The sequence below is a fragment of the Spodoptera frugiperda genome, chromosome 2, assembly GCF_023101765.2.
Source record: "Spodoptera frugiperda isolate SF20-4 chromosome 2, AGI-APGP_CSIRO_Sfru_2.0, whole genome shotgun sequence".
In the NCBI taxonomy this organism is placed as follows: Eukaryota; Metazoa; Arthropoda; class Insecta; order Lepidoptera; family Noctuidae; genus Spodoptera; species Spodoptera frugiperda.
The window spans coordinates 4,114,373-4,135,136 of NC_064213.1; the positions used below are offsets into that span (position 1 = coordinate 4,114,373).

Genomic DNA, 20,764 nt, shown 5'->3' on the forward strand with positions numbered 1-20,764 from the left:
AAAGAGTCGTTTGGCTCACGATACGCCTTTCTTTTACGTTTATGATATTTTCAGGGTCCAAATATAAGCGATTTGTATTCTATCGCGAGTTGTAGTCACGGAAATTCTATTTATACTTTGATGTACTGTTCATTCAATCAGGTGATTTGGAATACAATGTTGTTTTATAACTATGGTTGTCGATATAAAGTTCATGACCCGTTCTTGTTATAGGCAATAGTACGAGCGGAGTGCCTGACTTTGCCCGTTTGTTTTGGTAATAAAGTTATATTTTCTAATAAAAGAATAAAAAGAAAATATAACTATTTTCTAATTCAGTTGTAACTGTGTTAAATATCGTGTAGTTACAAGTTTGCTCGCCAAGTGTAACGTCTTCAGTTCAGTACGAGAGCGCACTACGAAACGAGAGCGCATTCGGCGCACTGATTGGATGATACAAATGAACCAACCAATCAGACGCGGTCTCGGTTTGATTCGTTAAACAAAGTTGTACAAACTCATTGGATTGGTTGATTTATTAAAAAAGAGTCTGGCTAATAGAACCCCGAACGCGCTTCTCGTTTCGATTACTTTAAAGTTAAGAAAAACTTGTACTAAGGGTACAGATAATAGTAGATTTTAAGCATTATTCGGATGGGCTATCTAAAACAGATTTAAATTTTAAGAATGACACCCACAAATTCTCAAACAAGAAACAATACTGATAAACTGATATTTGTTATTAAAATAATGCATTTTACTACTTCAAATAAAAAATAAAATCGTAAATGTATAGAATTATACAAGAAAATAAAAAAGAAAGTATTTTTCAAATGACCTCAATAAAGTCTAAATGTAGTTTAACAAAAGTATTAATCTACTTGAATGTTATCTTGATAGTCTATCAGTAAGTAGGTACTAAAGGGGGGAGTTTTTTTCCCAAATTTAATTAAACTTTAGACAGTTAAGCTTGGTCGAACATGAACGTTTTGTTTAATGCCTCATCCAAGTTTTGTCATAAGTCACTGGAGTTATATGGTTTAAGGTCCGTGGTTACCGTTAAGGAGCTGCTAATTTTTGTAATTAGATCTTTGTTTAATGTGCCTTCTTTTCTAATTATAAAAATGGGATAATTATGAGGGTTGGTTTAAAATTGTCTTCTTGTATCATGCTCGTAGGTGGTCGTGGTGGCTCGGAGGTTTAAGACGCCCGCTTCTCATGTACGAAGGTGCGGGTTCGAAACCTGCCAATGGCAAATACCAATGTGACTTTTCCGTGTTATACATATGTACTATCTAAGATTATTTAGATACCTCTTATAAACGATGAAGGAAAACATTGTGGGGAAACGTAGCTTATAATTTCTAAATACAAGTTTGAACGAAAGTACCAATGTTCTCTTGAATGTGATATGAAACTAGACAACATATTAATATATAGGATTTTAATATTCAAAACGTTTAGTAACTACACTTTTTTATTTATTTAGTAAGGATTTCCTTAGCGGCTAAGGCCATACTCATCACTTATTATGAGATATTAATGTTAAAAAACAAGAATAAAGGTAAAAATAAATTATGCAAAGACATAATATCTATGTAGGTATGGTATTCTCGTAATACAGGCATAACACACCAAATAAGTAGCACTCATTTTATATTACCTAATGTTACCTATAAGTTTTATAAATACACCTGTCCTTATACGCATACTTATTTGGCTTCCTCCGTGTTCATCGATCTCGTAACACTATACCAATACACTTCCTTATTATTCACACCAAACCTATTTTTGTATGTAGGTAAGTATAAATAATTTTCAAGTGAAGTTCCAAAAATTACAATTTTTCTCTTAAGTAGGTACAATGGAATTCGCAACAAAACTTCTTAATAAAACATCAAGTACCATAACAATACACAAAAGAGGTCGCAAAACACTCTTGGATATAACCAAAAAGTTTCTAATCTTCACCCTAATCTTAGCCGACTAGATACCGCCTTGCGCAATACAAAACTACCCACCGCGCATGCGTCATAACCATGGCGTCGAACAAATGACAGTTTTGACAACAATCCCGCAGGAGCGACTCTGTTTTCAATTATTTTCGTCCAAAAATATAAATATTCGACGATATTTCTTCACAAAAAATAGTGTTCGAAGTTTTTATTTTAGTTTTCCTATAACTGTGAAGTGATAATTTTATTTTTAAGTGTGTTATGTTAGGTTAGTTTGAGTAACGTGTTTATGTTGGTCTTGCGTTGTAAATAATAAATTCAAAACTTCTGTGTAGTGATAGTGTGTTGGACTAGTACAAACTTTTCTTTGGAACGAAGTTGGTGAAGGAATTTTTGGTTGCAGAGTACCGTTATTAGAAGATTTTAAAGGTAAGCATTAAAACATTGCATTTCGTAAACGGCGCTGCATCTGTTTCGTAAACACGCTCTGAGGGTAAGTAAACAAATAATTTTACATCGTTTTATACTTAAAATATGACTAAATCTGCAGTAAAAATACGAAATATTCCTTTCAAAATATTGACTTTTCAATAACTCAAACATATTTTTGTCAAACTAGAAATCATTAGATAGACGAACTTCGCGGGCTCTTTGGTACATTTTACAAGAAATGCGAAGACAATAAAGTTTATTTTGCTTTAAAAAGATCTCGGTAGCAAAAAGGTCATACCTTTTTGAAATAAAACAAATAGTATGTCGGTAGGTAAATATCAAGTATGAATTGCATGTCTTTTCGCATCAGTAGTAATCACTTAAAGAATTAGGTCGCTACCCGTTCTGGTATCGGTCACTCCATCATTCTTATGGCTTACACTATTATTTTTAAGTGTTGTTTATTGCTAAGAGTCCATTTAAAAATGTTGACACCTAGTATAATGTACTTTTGAGGGAAATTGAACATTGTGTAGATTGTAATACGATTCTGATTTCCTTTAGCTCTGGTTTATGCGTTTGCTTGTTTAAACGGTACCTACATCTTTAATTGAAGTCTGTTTGAAGAAAACACGTGTATTTTTTTTTTCAAACGTAAATGAACGTTTCTTTTAACTATGTTAATCCAAAAGAAAAATACATAACAAAAACGCGGTTTAATTTTATACCTGACGGGTTAATTTTGATTTGATGAAAATAAAACGTAATCCTTTATAACCCACATTTCTTACGTAGTACATTTTTTTTGCGTGTTGTTTTCCATGGCAGATGATTTCTTCATGTAAGTAACTATTTTGTTTAAAGTGTGTTTTACGGGTAATGTGGTCGTAATGGATTAGAGAATAGATCTAGTCTAGATAAAAACTATTGCTAGCCAGACCTCGATCTGGCTATCGATTTATCGTAACTGTCATTTGATCAAACGTGATCCCATCAATTTGATTAAATACTTGAAGGTAAGTGAAGAAAAATACATGTTTGTCTGTCTGGTTGGTTTTAAAAGTAACTAATCTAGAACTGAACAATAGTAACTATAGTTCGTGCGCGTCTTGCGAAGAAGATGGTGGATTTATCTTTTTTTTATCGGATATCGTACTTAATTACTATCCTAAACTAGTTAATTAAACAAGAAGACGCATTATCCTTAGTGTAAGCAATGGGCGCCGCTTTTGAACACCCGTAACATCAGAGGAGTCACAAGTGTGTTGCCGGCTGTTTTGGGGTTAAGGATCAAAGTATTAAGGGATTTGATTGGGGAGGGGAAGAATTGAGCCTTCGGTAACTTCACTCACATGGCGAAACACAACGCAAGTAACTATTGGTTCATGGCGGTTTTTCGCGGAGACCGTGGTATCATGCTTTTTCCTTGCAGAGGTGTGTTGGGGTTGTCATGTATTGTATGATGATCACGATCCTTGTCAGACGTCCGCCGGTCCGGCCTTCAAGAAAACAGCGTATTCTTTCTTGAAAGACCGGCAACGCACCTGTGACTCCTCTGGTGTTGCGGGTGTCCATGGGCGGCGCTGTTTGCTTGCGCAGGTGACCTGTCTGCTCGTTTGCTCTTGCCCTAGTTATTTCATAAAAAAATCACTAGTAAAAAGACGAATCCTGATTTGAACTGTATTATAGGATACCAAAAGTATTCAATTTGTATTTTTAAAGCACACTGTATATTTAAGTCGTGCCACGTTATAATCGAAGTCATGGTTGTTATGATAAAGTATGAGTATTGAAAAGTTTGACATCAATTTGTAATCGACTCGATTCGTTATCAAAATGGTTCTAATTGGGGGATGGGAATTTTAATACGATGTAACAGCTGTGGTGGTTTTGATTGGAATCGCTTTTTCCGTCATTATAAAAATATTGTTATGTAGATTTTTTTACAAGATTGTAGTAATTTCGTAGATAGGTGATATAAATAGAACTGGTTTAGAAATAAGAGCGTTTCTGTAACGAAGTGCTTATAACTACAGATATACAATGCGTTCATATTATTATATCATGCATAAAACTTCAAAAATGTCCCTACTAACTAGAAGATCCCGAGCTAGCTTTTGCGTCAACGAGACTAACTATTTTAGCTTATAATATTGGACTTTTCCAACCCAAACAATAAACCTTCGGTAACATAATAGACTATAATAATAGAAAAGACACAAAAATAAATATTTTTCTTTTACCAAACATATGTTTCTTCCATAAATTTCGCCACAAACGAGCGTTGGCTTATATTAGCACTAATTAGGTTGGTTCATTACACGTTGTATTGACGTTCGAGCGGTTAAACCCCCCCACTAATTCTGTGGTCGTCCATGCAGAGCTGCACTAACTAATAATATGATTATGACGGATTGTATAATGTATAAGCTTATGAATATAATTTGGGATGGATTGTTGAACAAAAATGTACCTAGAATTTTGTTTTAGATTACAATTAATTTAACACTGTATAAAACGGGGTGCATAGTGAGGGGTGAATAGATACAGAAGAGAGGTACATAAGCAGATACTATAATATATTCTGGTTATCTTTTCATCTCTCTTCTGTATTTATTTACCCCTCGAATTCTGTTCACGTATTACGGTAGAATGTTCACATATTTTGTCTCTGGCTCTAGTGGCTTATTTCCTTGAGGTCTAAAGTTTAGATCATTTTCAACACAAATGAATGGCAAGTATGTAAGCAAGAGCTGTGGACGGTGGGTCAGCGGGTTTACCGGGGTTCTGGCTCGAAAAGCAGGAGTAGAAACAGGGTAGTTATAGGTAGTCAGTAAGAGTCTGACACTGCCTCTCACCCTTACCAAGGCAGGAAAAACGACACTTAGTGAGTTTAATACGTTTCTGTTGAACGTTGTTGAACTTTAAAATGTGTTTACTTTGGTTTTACTTAATGTATTGATATTGCCTGCCTACGCTGCAGCTTAAAAGGTCACAGTGTCTTCGTAAAAATAGTATTTAAATCAGTAATTACTTTGCATTACGAACAATTGCTTTTACTTTAAAAGTAACACGGATTTATATCTTAAACGTGGTTGAGCTCTGTAACGCCTACAGCTTTTCCAAACGCATCAATAGGTAAGATGATATTGCTATAAGGAAAATAATAGGCGTTCATTTGAATAATGGGATCCCTTCCGACATTTTTTGAATAGGATCTTAACGAGAGTTATTTTAGCATTTTTGTATGTTATAGAGGTTCACGCGGGCGAGCATAAATATTTTTATCCACGTATTATAACTGTTATTAACTAAGCATAAATCGATAAGAATATAAGGGTTGGCACTTTGGCAGCTGAGCAGTCTCTGGTTTTTATCTTAGAAAATCGATAAACTTGCATAACTATTCAGATAAAAAGTGATTAGGGTTCTACATTAACATGAACAGTATAATAAAATGACTTTCTATGTTGGTTACTCAACATAATGGACTGCAATCAAAGTAGTTAGTTATTATTCACAGGAAATAATAAAAATATCAAAGAAAATTTCCATTAGTTACCTATTTCTGTGGATCTAAATATACCAATATTACCAAACAGCAAATTGACATCATAATACCTAAAGGTTTTTAATTAACAATTTACACTCGGAGTATCCCGGCCGCTTGCTGGCCGAAATTTTCACCGCAACCGATATTCCACAGTCTTGTTTACGCCTAAAATTTCGTTTCTTGCCTCTAGTAATAAATAATACGTCGCTCGGCCTCCTCCAAAGGGTTTTTGCATGCAGGTCGGACGTGTTCGGCCCGATGTTTCGGCCGTCATTAATTACGTTATTATGTATTCTGCTCACAACTCCGTGGGCATAATGCGTTCCCCCGTAAAATCGTACGTACTTAGGCTTTAGTCGAAGGCGGCGCGCATAAAAAGTTGGCAAAACATCCCTCTAGTTTGGCTTGTGTTAGTATAATGGGCCTCAAATTATTGTTATGTTCGCGTTCCTTTCCTATATCTCAGCGGGGTTTCGGCACGTGGAAACCCCTTGTGCCGCCTCAGGGCTTTCTGTTTTTGTACTTATGCTCACATGTTTGGGTTTAGGAACTTATTTTAGTTTATCCGATTTTCTAGATGCGACAATCTCTGGATTTATCCGAATTACCAATACCATTAAGTTTGTTTTCTTTTTTTCTTTTTAAATTATCATAAATATAAATCCATTTGTGTTCTAAGGGAGAAATAGCGCGTCCGTTTACAATGAAATGACGTTCATTTTACGCGTTAATTAATATTTGAACACTTTTATCTTCCGCTCTTAATGGACGTGCATTCCATTCAGGAAGTATTAATTTATGCAATGCGTTATTTATACCTTTCATGCGATTAATAAATATGGGTTTTCATTTTATTTATTGTTGGGGAAATATCTGTTTTACAGCTGTTGTTGTTCTGTTTCTGAACTTATTGCGTGCGTTACGCCATTTCTTGTTTGTGGTTCTGGTTAGCGAAGAATCCTCTTCGCCAACAACTAGAATTATTTTAAAATTGTAAGACATGGATTGAAAACTAACAATCAGATAATATTTATATGAGATGGCTCAAACGCCCGAAAATATTTATGATGATTTTCACACTGAATATTTATATCGAATCATCCAGTTTTACGATTCAATTTATCATGGCAACTCGTGTATCTACAAAACAATAAAATATCAAAATAGAAGGCCTATATAACAATAACAAAAAATATTTTGTGCTACAGTACCTACCTACTAACGCAAACGTTTCAAAACTTTACCGATTGATATAAAATTTCGAAAAAGGCCCACCAGACAAACGGACCACATCCAGCGATTTCACTAAAAAATAACGTTTCCATGGAAGCCCTTTATTTGAATGGAAGGTAAAACGGCATTATTTATAGCACATATGGAAATACGTCGTGTGAAATGGGATCGTAATGTTTGATCGTTTTCGAGATAAAACCAACGCGTACGTTATACGGGGATGGTCATTTCTCTCTTTATTTGCCTTTCATTTGCATAGCTGATGAATAAGTAAAGCGGTGTAATAAACTGGACGCTACGATTCGGTTTGTACGTCTGGCGTGCCAACGAGCTCACTTTGATCCATTGCATTTGTGTATTTTGGTTGGTTTGCCCAAGGACTTTTATTGGGACCAATCTATTTCTCTTAGTTTTGTATTTGACTAAGTTTGATTTTTAAAATATATTTTATGAATCATTCTAGTTAATGCATTTCTATAAAGTCAAAGTCAAAATTATTTATTTCAAATCGACCAGGAAGGCAATTTTGAACGTCAATACAAATATTATAATAATAATAAAAAGTCTGTCTGACGGTAAATCCTCTAATGAAGTTATTTGCTCGTTCAAAAAGTGAATATTCCTATGGAGAAGAACGAGCAAGAAACTCCTTAAGTTACTCTTTGTAATCAGGTTTACAATACAATTTTTACATTGTTTCGTTGGTTTAATTATGTGAGTACAATGTTACACCAATATTCAGTCAAAGAGATCGAAAACCTTAAGGAAAAAAAATAATAATTTGGAACGTTCACGAACATGACACTTACACTAGGACCGTATACATTGTTTTTATATATCTATAAAAAACTCTCTGTAAATATTAATCAAAATTGAGTGTTAACTGTTTTATCAATGTCACATTCAATATTATAAGCCATAGGAAATACAATGAGGTGCAATTCAAATATCCTTTAAAAACATCTGGCTCCCAGTATTCCTTTAAATATATTCCAATTTCCTACAGTTTTAATAACATTATCGAAGTATTAGCACAGGCTTACAAGCACTTTAGAACGGCAGAGCATTTTAGAGAATGCAGCACTTATCTAGAATTTTTTTCGAAGCTTCGAGAAATCTTTATAATAGAATGTAAATGTAATGAGAAAACGTTTCGTTGATTTGTTGAACTGAAATAGGTCCTTTGTCTAAAGCACTCATGTCATTTGAACCTCAATTCGGGAAAGTTCTTGGAATTGGTATAATGTTTATTTGGATCTCCATTTCAATGAGGGTTTTGTGTTTGTGTGATTTATGAGAGATGTTAGCTTAACGTAAAGTTTGTAGACCAATAGACCGCTTGCTAATATAGTTTGGATAGCTGTAATCATAAGACTGATAGGACCATTAGTAGCCATGTTTATCTAGCATATTGAATAGAAGTTTCTTGTGTGGTTTTGACAACATCTGTTAATAATGTCTTTATGGTAACTGTTTTTTTAGCTTAAATTTTTCCTTTTTGTCATCTATCTCCTTCAATATCAAAACATGTTCACTTCTGAAACTATAACATTTCTTTTTCGAATACCCAATCATCTAAATGCACTTTCTTCCATAGTGCAAAAACCGAAAATAAATCTTCATTCATCTATCCCAAACCAGGATACATCCCAATTTCTCTTCCAACCCATATCATAACTCAAAACAAAATACCATCGTGCCCACCCATCGCTCAATTCCACAACTAAATTATTAAAGATAATGTTGATACCGCAACGTGCCTACTGTAATGATACATGTCGGTCCTTCACTTGAATAAATAATATCGCCAATCGTATTATTCACGATTCCAAATAGCATTTGGGTCAGTTTCGCGATTCCCGGCTGAAATAGCGCGTTGAAAATGGACCACCATTTTGAGTCGATTTATGAATGGTCGACTGAACTGGCTATTTGGTTGCATTAGATATGTTCTAAATGAATGTGTGTTTAATTGAATTAATTGCTTGAATAAAGGTAAATGGTTTAATTAAGGAATTTGCGTCTTTTTTTGTTCTTTTTTTTGTCATCGGGATGATACTTAGCACATTTTCGTTAGGATTGGTAGTCCTGACTTTTAGGTCTGTATGATGATTTATGAAGAAATCCTTTATAGTAGTAATATCTGTAAATCCACTTTAAAATAAAAGCAATTTAAAAAAAAAAAATATAAAGGCACAAGAATTGCTCCTGATTTTGCTCATACAAACCGAAGATTCAATAGCTCGAGGGAAAAGGAAAATACAAAAAGTTTATGTGCTTGGCAGTAACTGTAATGTCACTTTTCTCCTTTTAATATAATGTTATCTTTGTTTTTTTGTTCAGCAATATATTGCGAAGTTAGTAAAAGCCATTTGGTTCCCTCAAAAAAATCCACCTTCGTAGTTTCTAGCTCGCGATACTTTTCTTTACGGTAAGTAACGAAATAAAAACTTTAACACCACATTGCGAGCCTGATCTAATTGCTGGTAAAGTTAGTTCCTTCGCAGGCTTCTTAGATCTAAGTAGCACCTTTAGAAGTTTCCAGAAACACACTAAAACTATAAAGACATTAGGCACCTTCCTAAAATTAGGATTGAGATGGGAGGATCCCTTTTATAGCTTCGTTAGTATCTGTTTCTCGTCTCTAATTTATTTTAAACATTAATTTTCAACGTGGAGATTTTATCACTCAATATAAAGTAAAATTAATTAGTTCTATCAAAACTCGAAACATATTAAATTTTATGACTCCAATTTTGTTCTAAACAAATTATAAATAACTAGCTAACATCGTATAAGTACGTCAAAAGCACCCTTGACAAAAAACTTGTCAAAACAATGAACGCGAATATCTGCTGCGAATTAATTAACGTAAGCCAAACACAAACTACGGACGGGAAACAGCGATATAATAAAACAGAAATTAGAAAATTAAATTTCAACTAAATCCAAAGCGCTGTGGTAGTGTCAACAGACGAAATGGATAAAGTTGGTAAGTGCTTTAATGCAATCGTACAGTCGAGCTGCACTTACTGTGAATTTAAGTGCTCCTCTGTACATGTACAGCCGCGGCCATAATTATATTGTGTTGGTCATTAATTCTTTAAGTTTACTGTGGACTGTTAGTCGGATGCGGTCCACGTAGCTACCCCACTCCTCGCTCCGTACGAAACCACATATGCTCTGCAGCAACATGACTATTCGAGGGAAATTGTATCCAGGTGCAACGTATTAATTCAGCATTTTAATTACAAGTTTCTAATTGTAGAAGCTCTCATGCATACTGCCACGTTTGAATGCATACGTTGTTGCACGTGTTTTTCATGACAATGAATTCGTTTACATTATACCCTTATCTTTGTTTTCGGTTTAACAAAGCGCCTATGTTAAATGCGAAAACAAACGTGGAGTCCGGTCGGTCGACGCTTCTAATTAAATATTTAGGTAGCTTGATTTGTCCATTAGGAACCTTGTAATTGTCATATTGTATCTAACAGCGAATTGTAATCAAAGGTATTCAATGCCTAAGTATTAATCACCTATGTTTTTAGTGTTCAATCATATCGCTGAACGAAAAGGTAATATGAATTTAAATTGAAATTAAGCCCATCGGAATCGGAAGGGCTATTAAAATTTTAAAATTTGTTCTCTGCCCGCCGGCCACGGATGGACATGTCCACTATGCATTGATAATGACAGAATGAGCCAATCGTAATCTCCGACGTCTCTGTTTCATTTAATAATTGATTTTTAAAGCCTTTTTAAACTGTACATTTTCAACATTGAACGCTTTTGTCGTACGAGGATTCATATTCAATTTAATTTAAATGCAAGGAAGAATCATTCAAGAACGACGTGACATTTATTATTTTTATATGCTAAATATTTATTCTAAAAATATCTGACTAGTTAATTAAGTTCGAGCATTGATATATAAATGTCAATGATGAATCAATACCAAGTCTATTCTATGTTAAAAATATACTTTATTTAGTTTTACTTTATTATTAATTCATAGAATTCCACAAATACGGAAATGTTTTCAATTTCCTAGCTCAGACTGGAGCCAGTGTTCTGTTAGCAATGCAGAAAAAACAAATATTTTAACATAGTTCATTAAACAAGCAAGACTTATGCATTAAACTCGTAATATTTGCATGATGTTTGACGCCACCGTCGGATTCAAGCCATAAAAATGGACAAGAGAATACGCTTAGAATTATTTACAATTCAAATCTGGAGTGACACTGGTCTTTTGAGTTGTAACTGTAGATTGTTTTTTATTTAATTATACAAAATCATAGCTAGCTAACAAGAGCATAGCTAGTTGCCAGCAACAAAATCTAGGTATAAAAATTGTGTCTATTTTAATTCTGTAGTAAGTAAATGCGCCATTTTTCCAAGATGGAAACGGTACACACAACGCGAACGGTGCACACAAAAGGTGGGAAAACAGAAATAAAAAAAAAAAAACATTCCACGTTAGTTACCCCCTTTTTATCAACTAATCTACTGGAATATCCTATATATTCCAGTAGAATAGTTGATATATAGGGTTAAAGGGTAAGTCGACCTAAATCCTTTAAGACGTGATAGTTTACATCATTCCTGACTGATTTGACCATGGGACCCCATATCCCAAACTTAACCGTTTTCAAATTATCGGCATTTTAACTTTTTTGATAAAATTTCCCATTTTTTGGCTATTTCTCCCTTGTTTTGTCTTTGGTGGCTAAATTTTGTTTTGTTTTTGCTTTTTTGTGTATTAGATTAGTTGCTTTATTATTTAGAAAACTAAAACTGTAAATAACTGTACCAACTGAGTCGTAGCAGACGATCGAATGTTAAAAAAAGTAAATAAATTTGTGATAAGTTGTTTTTCTTTGTAAGATATTTTAAAAAAAGTCTATGACAACTGTTCTGCAAATGTGCGTTAAAATATCTAAAATTCTTCAGCTTTCTGATAAGGTATAACATGATAGGGAATAATTTGAATTCTTTGCCAAAACATCGATGAAGTACTACAAGGTAGTAATAAGAATATCGATATTTAAGCTTCAAATTTAACTTGAGTCAGATAACAAAATAAAACAAACTGGTTCACTTCACTTCAGAAGGAGTGTCAGGGAGTGGCTTTTTTTTGAGTGGAGAAAATCATCCAATGTCTTCTCCCACCTTGGGCGAGGCGAGAGGGAGTGTCAGACTCTTACTGACTAAAAACCACCCTGTTCCTTCTCCTGCTTTTCGAGCCGGAGCCCCGGTAAACCCGCTAGGTAGTCCGCAGCTCCGGATCAGGCACCAGCCCTACTGGGCTCCATCTGTGGTGGTCTGATGGCTCTTTGAGGCGCGCGCGGAACGCTACGCGTCGCACGCACGGGTCTGGTTCTGTTCGGGCGGTGAGCTACCCTTGCTCGCCGTCCGCAGGCCCGCAATGGACACTAATTATCCCAATAAGTGGATCGGGAGAGGCGGACCTGTACCGTGGCCAGCTAGAAGTTCAGACCTGACCCCTATGGATTTTTATGTGTGCGCCTCAAAGAGCCATCAGACCACCACAGATGGGGCCCAGTAGGGCTGATGCCTGATCCGGAGCTGCGGACTACCTAGCGGGTTTACCGGGGCTCCGGCTCGAAAAGCAGGAGAAGGAACAGGGTGGTTTTTAGTCAGTAAGAGTCTGACACTCCCTCTCGCCTCGCCCAAGGTGGGAGAAGACATTGGATGATTTTCTCCACTCAAAAAAAAAGCCACTCCCTGACACTCCTTCTGAAGTGAAGTGAACCAGTTTGTTTTATTTTGTTATCTGACTCAAGTTAAATTTGAAGCTTAAATATCGATATTCTTATTACTACCTTGTAGTACTTCATCGATGTTTTGGCAAAGAATTCAAATTATTCCCTATCATGTTATACCTTATCAGAAAGCTGAAGAATTTTAGATATTTTAACGCACATTTGCAGAACAGTTGTCATAGACTTTTTTAAAATATCTTACAAAGAAAAACAACTTATCACAAATTTATTTACTTTTTTTAACATTCGATCGTCTGCTACGACTCAGTTGGTACAGTTATTTACAGTTTTAGTTTTCTAAATAATAAAGCAACTAATCTACTACACAAAAAAGCAAAAACAAAACAAAATTTAGCCACCAAAGACAAAACAAGGGAGAAATAGCCAAAAAAATGGGAAATTTTATCAAAAAAGTTAAAATGCCGATAATTTGAAAACGGTTAAGTTTGGGATATGGGGTCCCATGGTCAAATCAGTCTGGAATGATGTAAACTATCACGTCTTAAAGGATTTAGGTCGACTTACCCTTTAACCCTGTATATCGGTTGAAATATCAATAACTATTGCCTATTTATTTTTACATCATAATTATATTTTATTGAGCTTACCGGAGGCACAATCATCCTCCATCCCAATCTTCCCAATCCCCGATTTCAAAACAACCCTATAATTCTTAACCCCCAAAAGGCCGGCAACGCACTTGTAACGCCTCTGGTGCTTCGGGTGTCCATGGGCGGTGGCGATTGCTTACCATCAGGTGATTCGTCTTTTCGTTTACCGGCTTACACCATAAAACATAATATTACTCATCCGCTTACTCATTCCACTGTCTTATCTAAGTCAAAATCAAGCTCGTCATCACATTTCTATTATAGCTACATAATTGATGAAAGCACGCTTCCTAATTGATGTAATCAATTCTGTTCCTGTAGCAATTAATGCTAACATCAGCGATAGCCATTATTCTGTCATACAGTTCAATATTGGTACATACATACATACATAGCATTATGCCATTTACTCCTTGAAGGCCCAATTACATTAAGAGACGTAAGATCTAGATTATCTTTTCTCTAATGTCGTGGGCGCATTTGCAGGTACAGATTTTCACATACACAACATGTTTTTATCTGGAACAACAATTTGAGATCATTCAAAAATTACACAGGAGTAGCCATAATTCAATACTGCAAAGGTGATGGATTAAAATTGCCTCACTTCCTATAACAACGTGATATACTTGTAGGTGTGCTTAGTCCCATGCATTCAAACAAACACAATTTAACACGCCTGTCTTTTACAGAAAATAATTTCAAAAAATAAAAAGACTTTCAATATCTTTATCAAGAAATAAAGTCGAGAAGCCTTCCTCAATACTCACCACTCGTCTAAAGAGGCAACTTGGGTATTGATTCAGAATATTATTAGTCGTACTCTCTAGACAGTCAATGATCGGACCGGGAATAGACCCCGTCCGTTCCCCTATACATATTTTATTATACCTGGATTAAACATGTCGACGTAAAAACCTAGTCTTTAATTGTTCTAGTTTTATTTTCGGTTAGGATTCGATTGCTTTTTAATCGTTAGTTTCGTGTATTATTTGAGTTGTATCGTTTTATAGACTTTAGTTACTTAAATGTAAGTAATGTGATCTGCTTAGCATAACATGGTCTTTTACCTTCTTGCAGTGAGCTTTTCCAATTTTATTTTACCGTACACATTTGATTTGTTCATCAGTTTGCAGTCAAAGTGAGTCGACGTCAATACATATAAAGAAAACAAAACACTTCTTTTCAATAAAATTAAAACAATTTGTTCAATATTTTCTATTCATTTGACTGTTAATGAACAAAACCCTCTCAGTTATTAAATGAATTAAAACCTTAATTAATTTGTATTAGAGTTGCATATAATATTTCAGTAGCCAGACATAATAATCACTTTCAACTATTTCTGTCTCTTCAGTGCGCCGAGCTTGGGCTTAAATAACAATTGGATTAAAAATTTAAACAGTGCCATTCACGAGTCTCATTTGAATCACAAATTCACGTGAAATGTTGAATATTATTCGCGAATGATATTTTTAAAGGTGGCAGTTTTGTTTCGAATTCATTTTGTGTATTTATTTGTTTATGTCTTTGGTAGATAAATAGAAAAGATACTTACAGTGCATTTTTCACACCTTCATAGCTGATGTGTGAATAAAAATGTTTTTTTAATAACTCAAGAATTTATTAATTCTTGAATTATGTGTAAGAACAGAACTTGAGAAGTTTAGTTTGAGTTTTATTATTTAGGATAAACTTATTTATGAATATGAGAGTTAGTTTGGTTATTTTTACAATGCAAATACAAAAGATGAAAAGTGCATGCTCTGTATACTCGGGAGATTCCATCTATCATATTATCTGAAATTCAGGTGCGAAAGGGAAGCTGGAAAATCTAGCTTCAACAGAATTCAAAATCTATTCTTCATATTGGACGACGTAATCATTCATTTTAACACCGGAATAGATGTTGCTCTTAGTTTTGCACAATACACATACTTTTGGGTTCTTTTTTATTTGCAACAGTAGATAAACTAAGGTGAAACAACGCTTGCGTTGTGTAAGTGAGGTTACTGGAGGCCCAATTATCCCCCTATCCAATCTTCCCAATCCCTGATTATCCAACAACCCTTTAATTTGTAACCCCCAAAAGACCAAAAGACAAAAAGCCAAAATGCCCCCAAAAGGTTAATGATGATCATCATTTTTGAACTTAGGTATGGAAGTGAAGAGTATCTACGATCAGATTGATAACAGATAAAATGGTCTCATACTAAAACTAACACATCTACCTACAAACCTTGCTACCCCAAAACGTTATTTGTACCAGTAAAATAACAGGGTATTCGGACGCTATACCCATGAAGTTGTTCATACAAATACTTGACAGCAAATAGAGGTCGTGAAATGAACTCCCCAGCTGTGTGAACAAAATGTCAAGATGTCAACTCAAATAGATCTTTATTGACTTTTCGGCTTATTATCGTTTGTCTACGTGTGTTTGCCGCGACCGTTCAGTTCCTTAGTGTCTGTCTATTGGCTCGAATATGTTTATTGGCAAATAGCAGCTTTTCGACCATCGGTTGACGAGTGTAAGGGCTTATTTTGTGTGTCATGGTGATTTTAGTAATGTTGATGGGTGTTTTTCTTGTAATGTTACAATATTACAAGAAATTAACACACATGTTATTACATAGCTTATAAAATGCGCCAAATATAAATTAAATTAGGTCTTTCAGACACTTCATTCGTGTCTTGAGCGTTTCAGATATTTGTTTGTTTTCTTAAATCAATAACTTCAGTTAGAATGTTTTTTGGGATTTTGTTAACGAAGCTTAAGTGCCAAGATTCGATCCCCCGTCAACCAAAAACTTAGGCTTAGTATACCAAAGCAAATAATGAATAGGTTATGGGAGATTTGACACTATATTTAGGTAAGTAGTCGATTAAACTTCGGTGCACATATTGCACTATATTGGCCACGAACATGACCGAATAATTCTGCAACTAAGTTCCTTCGAGAAGTTAGTAGCTCAGAGATATCCCCACTGTGAAATACGAGGGTTTTGAACTTACGACTGCTGCTAGATATACGTATCTTGTAACTATTGATACAGTGGTGCTGCAATAATAATGTGTCTTTTCGTCAATCAAGACTAGTATTGTTTTAAGTACATAGTGGTTATAATCGCTGCTGAAATTCATTGATTCTTTGCAAGAGGTGCCTCTATTGGGTTTATTGTAATTCCATGGTTTATGAGACTCCTGAAACAGAGATAAAGTTGATGAAAAGAATTAGATTACTCTTTCTCTTTCCAAGAAGTAAAACGTTGCGTAGAAAAAATAAGTCTTAGCGCCTGTTTCATCACCTTTATATAAGTACTATGCGACAATAGTGCATACAAATTACGTTCTCAATTCAAAGTTATTTGATAAATAGCGGCTATCCAGACATTGTGAAACATATCCTTAGTCTACTATAATATACTCAAGCAATCTCAACAACTATGACCATTAAGCTCATAATTATCATTAATAAAGCCAACATTAAAAAATCGATAAGTTCTCGTCGATCTAATTACCAGCGTATACTTCAGCGTTGGCACGCCATTGCTCTAGTTACAGGGAGCGTCAAAATGAATTATGACTCTTCATTAAGCCAAAGTGCTGTCTTAAAAGTGTCTAAAAAGATTCCATTATGTTAGGGGAATAGCAGCCGCCTCGTTTATTAAGCTCGCCAACAGTTTTTTATCTGATTACTCCGTGAACAGATTTGTGTTTTGCAAGATTGTAAAATTTATGAGACGCTAAACTTAGGACATTTCTTTCTACTAGGACTCGAAAGATAAGTTAGATTGGAAAATTTGAATGGATAAGTTAGCTTATTAAGGGATTTACGTGATTTTTATCTTCAACGAGTTTTTCTGGTGTATTGGTATTGGCAATAATTTATTGATGTTTCGATAATAACGCCAAGACGTCTGTTAAGCTTCGATTGGCACATGATTTTGTTAAGGTCCATTCAAGGGGTGGTAAGTACTGACTCCCAGCTCTATCTTTACTTTTTCAAGCTGTGTATAGAATTCATGTATGCAATAGTCGCACTTGTAACCATAGAACTAATTAATAAATTACGAATACATTTTAATTCGAATCATCAAGAACCATTTTCGTTAACCTGTATACAAGAACCATCGAAACGCTCGACTTCAACCTATCCATAATGCCTCTATTTACCTAATTATCTACCATATGTCACATAACTAGTGCAGATCAACCGAGCGCCAGTGCAAATAGTATTCCTGTCCGTCCGTCTGTGGCGACCACGTAGCTTCCGCTGCGGTTGGCCTATGATTTACTGATACTCGCTCCAGTTGTCCTTATGTGAATGTCGCTTATGCTATGTGCTTTACTAGCTTCTGCTTTTGGGTTTGCTCGTGTAAGTGTAGATTCAGTTTGTGATTCTTTTGGGGCAGAGAAGAAGGTTATTAGAGGAGAGTGTAGATAAGTATCAGGCGAAAATCGTCGCTTAGGTGTAGAAATTAATGAAACTATTGTTGTATTAAAAGCCTCTTAATTCCTTTCTGTCTTCGAAGCGAAATTCAACAAAATTGATTTAGTGTTTTATAAACATAAGTGCAAAAATTTAACAACTAACACACTTGTAACTTGGTAGATTTAAATTGTTTTACATGTTACTATTTTGAGGGATCAATATTAGGAACCAAAGTCTACTCAATAAATTAAAAACGATTGTAAACCTAATTTATTATAATCTAATAGTACCTACCTACCTATCAAGTTTGCTAACATTTTTCAAAGGGAACATAACATTTTTCTTTTTTAAATTCTACAAGAAAAACATAAGTGTTGCATATAGTTTTTACATTCCCAACCCCTACCCGTTGGTTCCCGTAACATCTGGTCCAGAATTTCCAACGTATTGTGTGGTACGTGACGGTTTCAAGCAATGTGTGCAAATGGCGAGCAAGGGACGACTGTGCTCTTAGAACTAACCTAAGCGTTTATGGTTTACCTGTGACCGAGAGTGTGAAGAGTTTTAAAACAAAGAATATCAGGTTCTATAGTAAATATTGGTAAGGACAAATAAAGTAACTGACTTGCGATTGTGGATTTAATAGACTTACCTACCGCTATTCTCAGAGTCATTTAATGGTTACTTAACCCAGTCCTTAGCAATTGTTTTCAGAATAAAATCGTTACTAAGGAATAGTTTAATGTCTCTGAGTGCGGCAGTTAGTGTTTTCTTGAAAGACGGTACATAAGTATTTTTATAGCTATTTGTTAATCAGCACCTACACTGTTTTAAGATACACATATCTAATAATATTAACTATTAAACAGAATTAGGTACCTGCACCTATGTTTTAGATTTATACGCCGACGCTAAAAACAGTCACTCTATTTTTATACCTATACTCACACAATCAAAACAATTTTATTATATACGGTTCAAATTTAATGTCACAACTGTGAATTAAATTATTTATACACTCGCTCATTCATTAATTTAATTCATTACGCACTCACTCACTACCTAATTAAACCCATTAGCAAATAACGCTCCGAATTTTTATTGCTCGCAATAAAATATCAGGCGCTTATATTATTTTGTTTCTATAAAGGATATTTCCCCCTTTTCCGTGTGATAACAGCCGTAACTTACAATTTTACGAGGCAAGCAAATAAAATGTGAAAAACGCAGTCCTATGTCCTTGTTTAAAGGGCTCGTAAAATACTTACCTTAACGAGCTTTGAGATAAGAAAGCAATGATAAGAACCCCTCTTTAGAATATAAAAACGCCTTTTAAAATTTCTCTCTAATGCTATTAAAATTTTGTTGTTTATATTGAGCTGTTTTCAAGGTGAAAGATTCTGTAACCGTTTTATTTTTATTGTCAAGCAAGACTGCTTTGTATATCTAGTGGTACTATACTACTGATATATATCATAAACTGTTAGGATATACTAATATTGATGTTTAGAAGCGCTGATGCCCGATACGGAGCCCCTGTGGACTTTACAGGTTGCTGGGGCTCTGGATAGAAGGCCAGGAGTAGGAACTGAGTGGTTTTTAGTCAGTAAGAGTCTGACACTCCCTCTCCTTGAATGATTTTCCCCCATCAAAAGAGGATATATTTATTATGATGTTGCTAAAGATCTTTTGTCCCTTTTCACGGCAAGAGCTTAGTTTATCACACGCGGGGCGTTGCTAAGCTACGGATTCAGATCAGAATCGTATATTTTTTCGTCCCTTATTAGATTAAGAAGATCTTATTCAATCATTTTTCCTTTTCGATTTTTCGAGCACGTGTCAGATCTGGGAAATACTGATGATAAGATATTAATGTTAATACATAGATTTGTGTAATTACTGGGTAAAACTAGGTAGGTAGTAGAAATTACCTAATTAGAGTGTTAAGTACTTGTTGTTATGATTTCATGGAAATTAACGGGAATGATATTGTTGCAGCTTTATGCAATTTGGTAGGTAGAAAGTACATTAAATATCTATATTAATTGCATCTTATATTGAATGTCAAGGGTTTAAATTCAGTCAATAAATCTGTTGAGTGATCACAGTCATTTACTTTACATAAAGTGTTTTGTTATTATTACAGGTTCCTTTACATGCAAGCACTCTTTTCTTACAGCGAAATGTTTAAGTAACGAATTGAATGAGCCTTTAAAAATCTTGAATTTTTCATACACGAGACATATTTTATCATATAGTTATTTATCCATAAAACATTATATTAAACACGTGACATTTGATTCAAGCTAAACTTGTACGAAGTTAATTAATGAAACATGTTCAAATTGTGTATCATAAATTACTATCACAGTCACTCATATGTACTAGTTTGTGTACTCCTTCCGTATCTCAGTGACTTGCATTTAGTTTAGTATCTAAGTAATATGTGTAACGTCCTTTCAAATGTTTATACGAGTAATGTGTCTACATGTTAGTTCTACACTGAAATGGTGCAAGAAAGTTTGTCCGTATCAGCCAAGTAACTGTTTTATATCGAAAACATGGATTAATTTTCATCAAATAATTATTAGTTAAGTTAAGTCAACTTCTGCCTACGTCTTCGTCCGCGTACCGGTGCGATAAAAAGTATCCGCTATCACCTATGTCAGCTCATACCCTGTCTGTATATCAAATTTCATCAAAATCGCGTTTGGAGCTCTGATTGCTTGGTTCATTCGCGCCGGCCAATCAGAGCGCCGAACGCGCACTCGTTTCTA

At 34.7% G+C, this 20,764-nt stretch overlaps 1 protein-coding gene across 1 annotated transcript in view; it reads left to right on the plus strand.

Annotated features, from left to right (window-relative positions):
• Positions 1-2,065: 2,065 nt before the first annotated feature.
• The window catches only part of LOC118269462 (putative polypeptide N-acetylgalactosaminyltransferase 9), a 178,558-nt gene continuing 159,859 nt past the window's right edge, over positions 2,066-20,764 (plus strand). The window contains exon 1 of the mRNA XM_050700341.1: positions 2,066-2,363. The gene's annotated coding sequence lies outside the window, so the exon portion shown is untranslated. The remainder of the gene's footprint in view (positions 2,364-20,764) is intronic.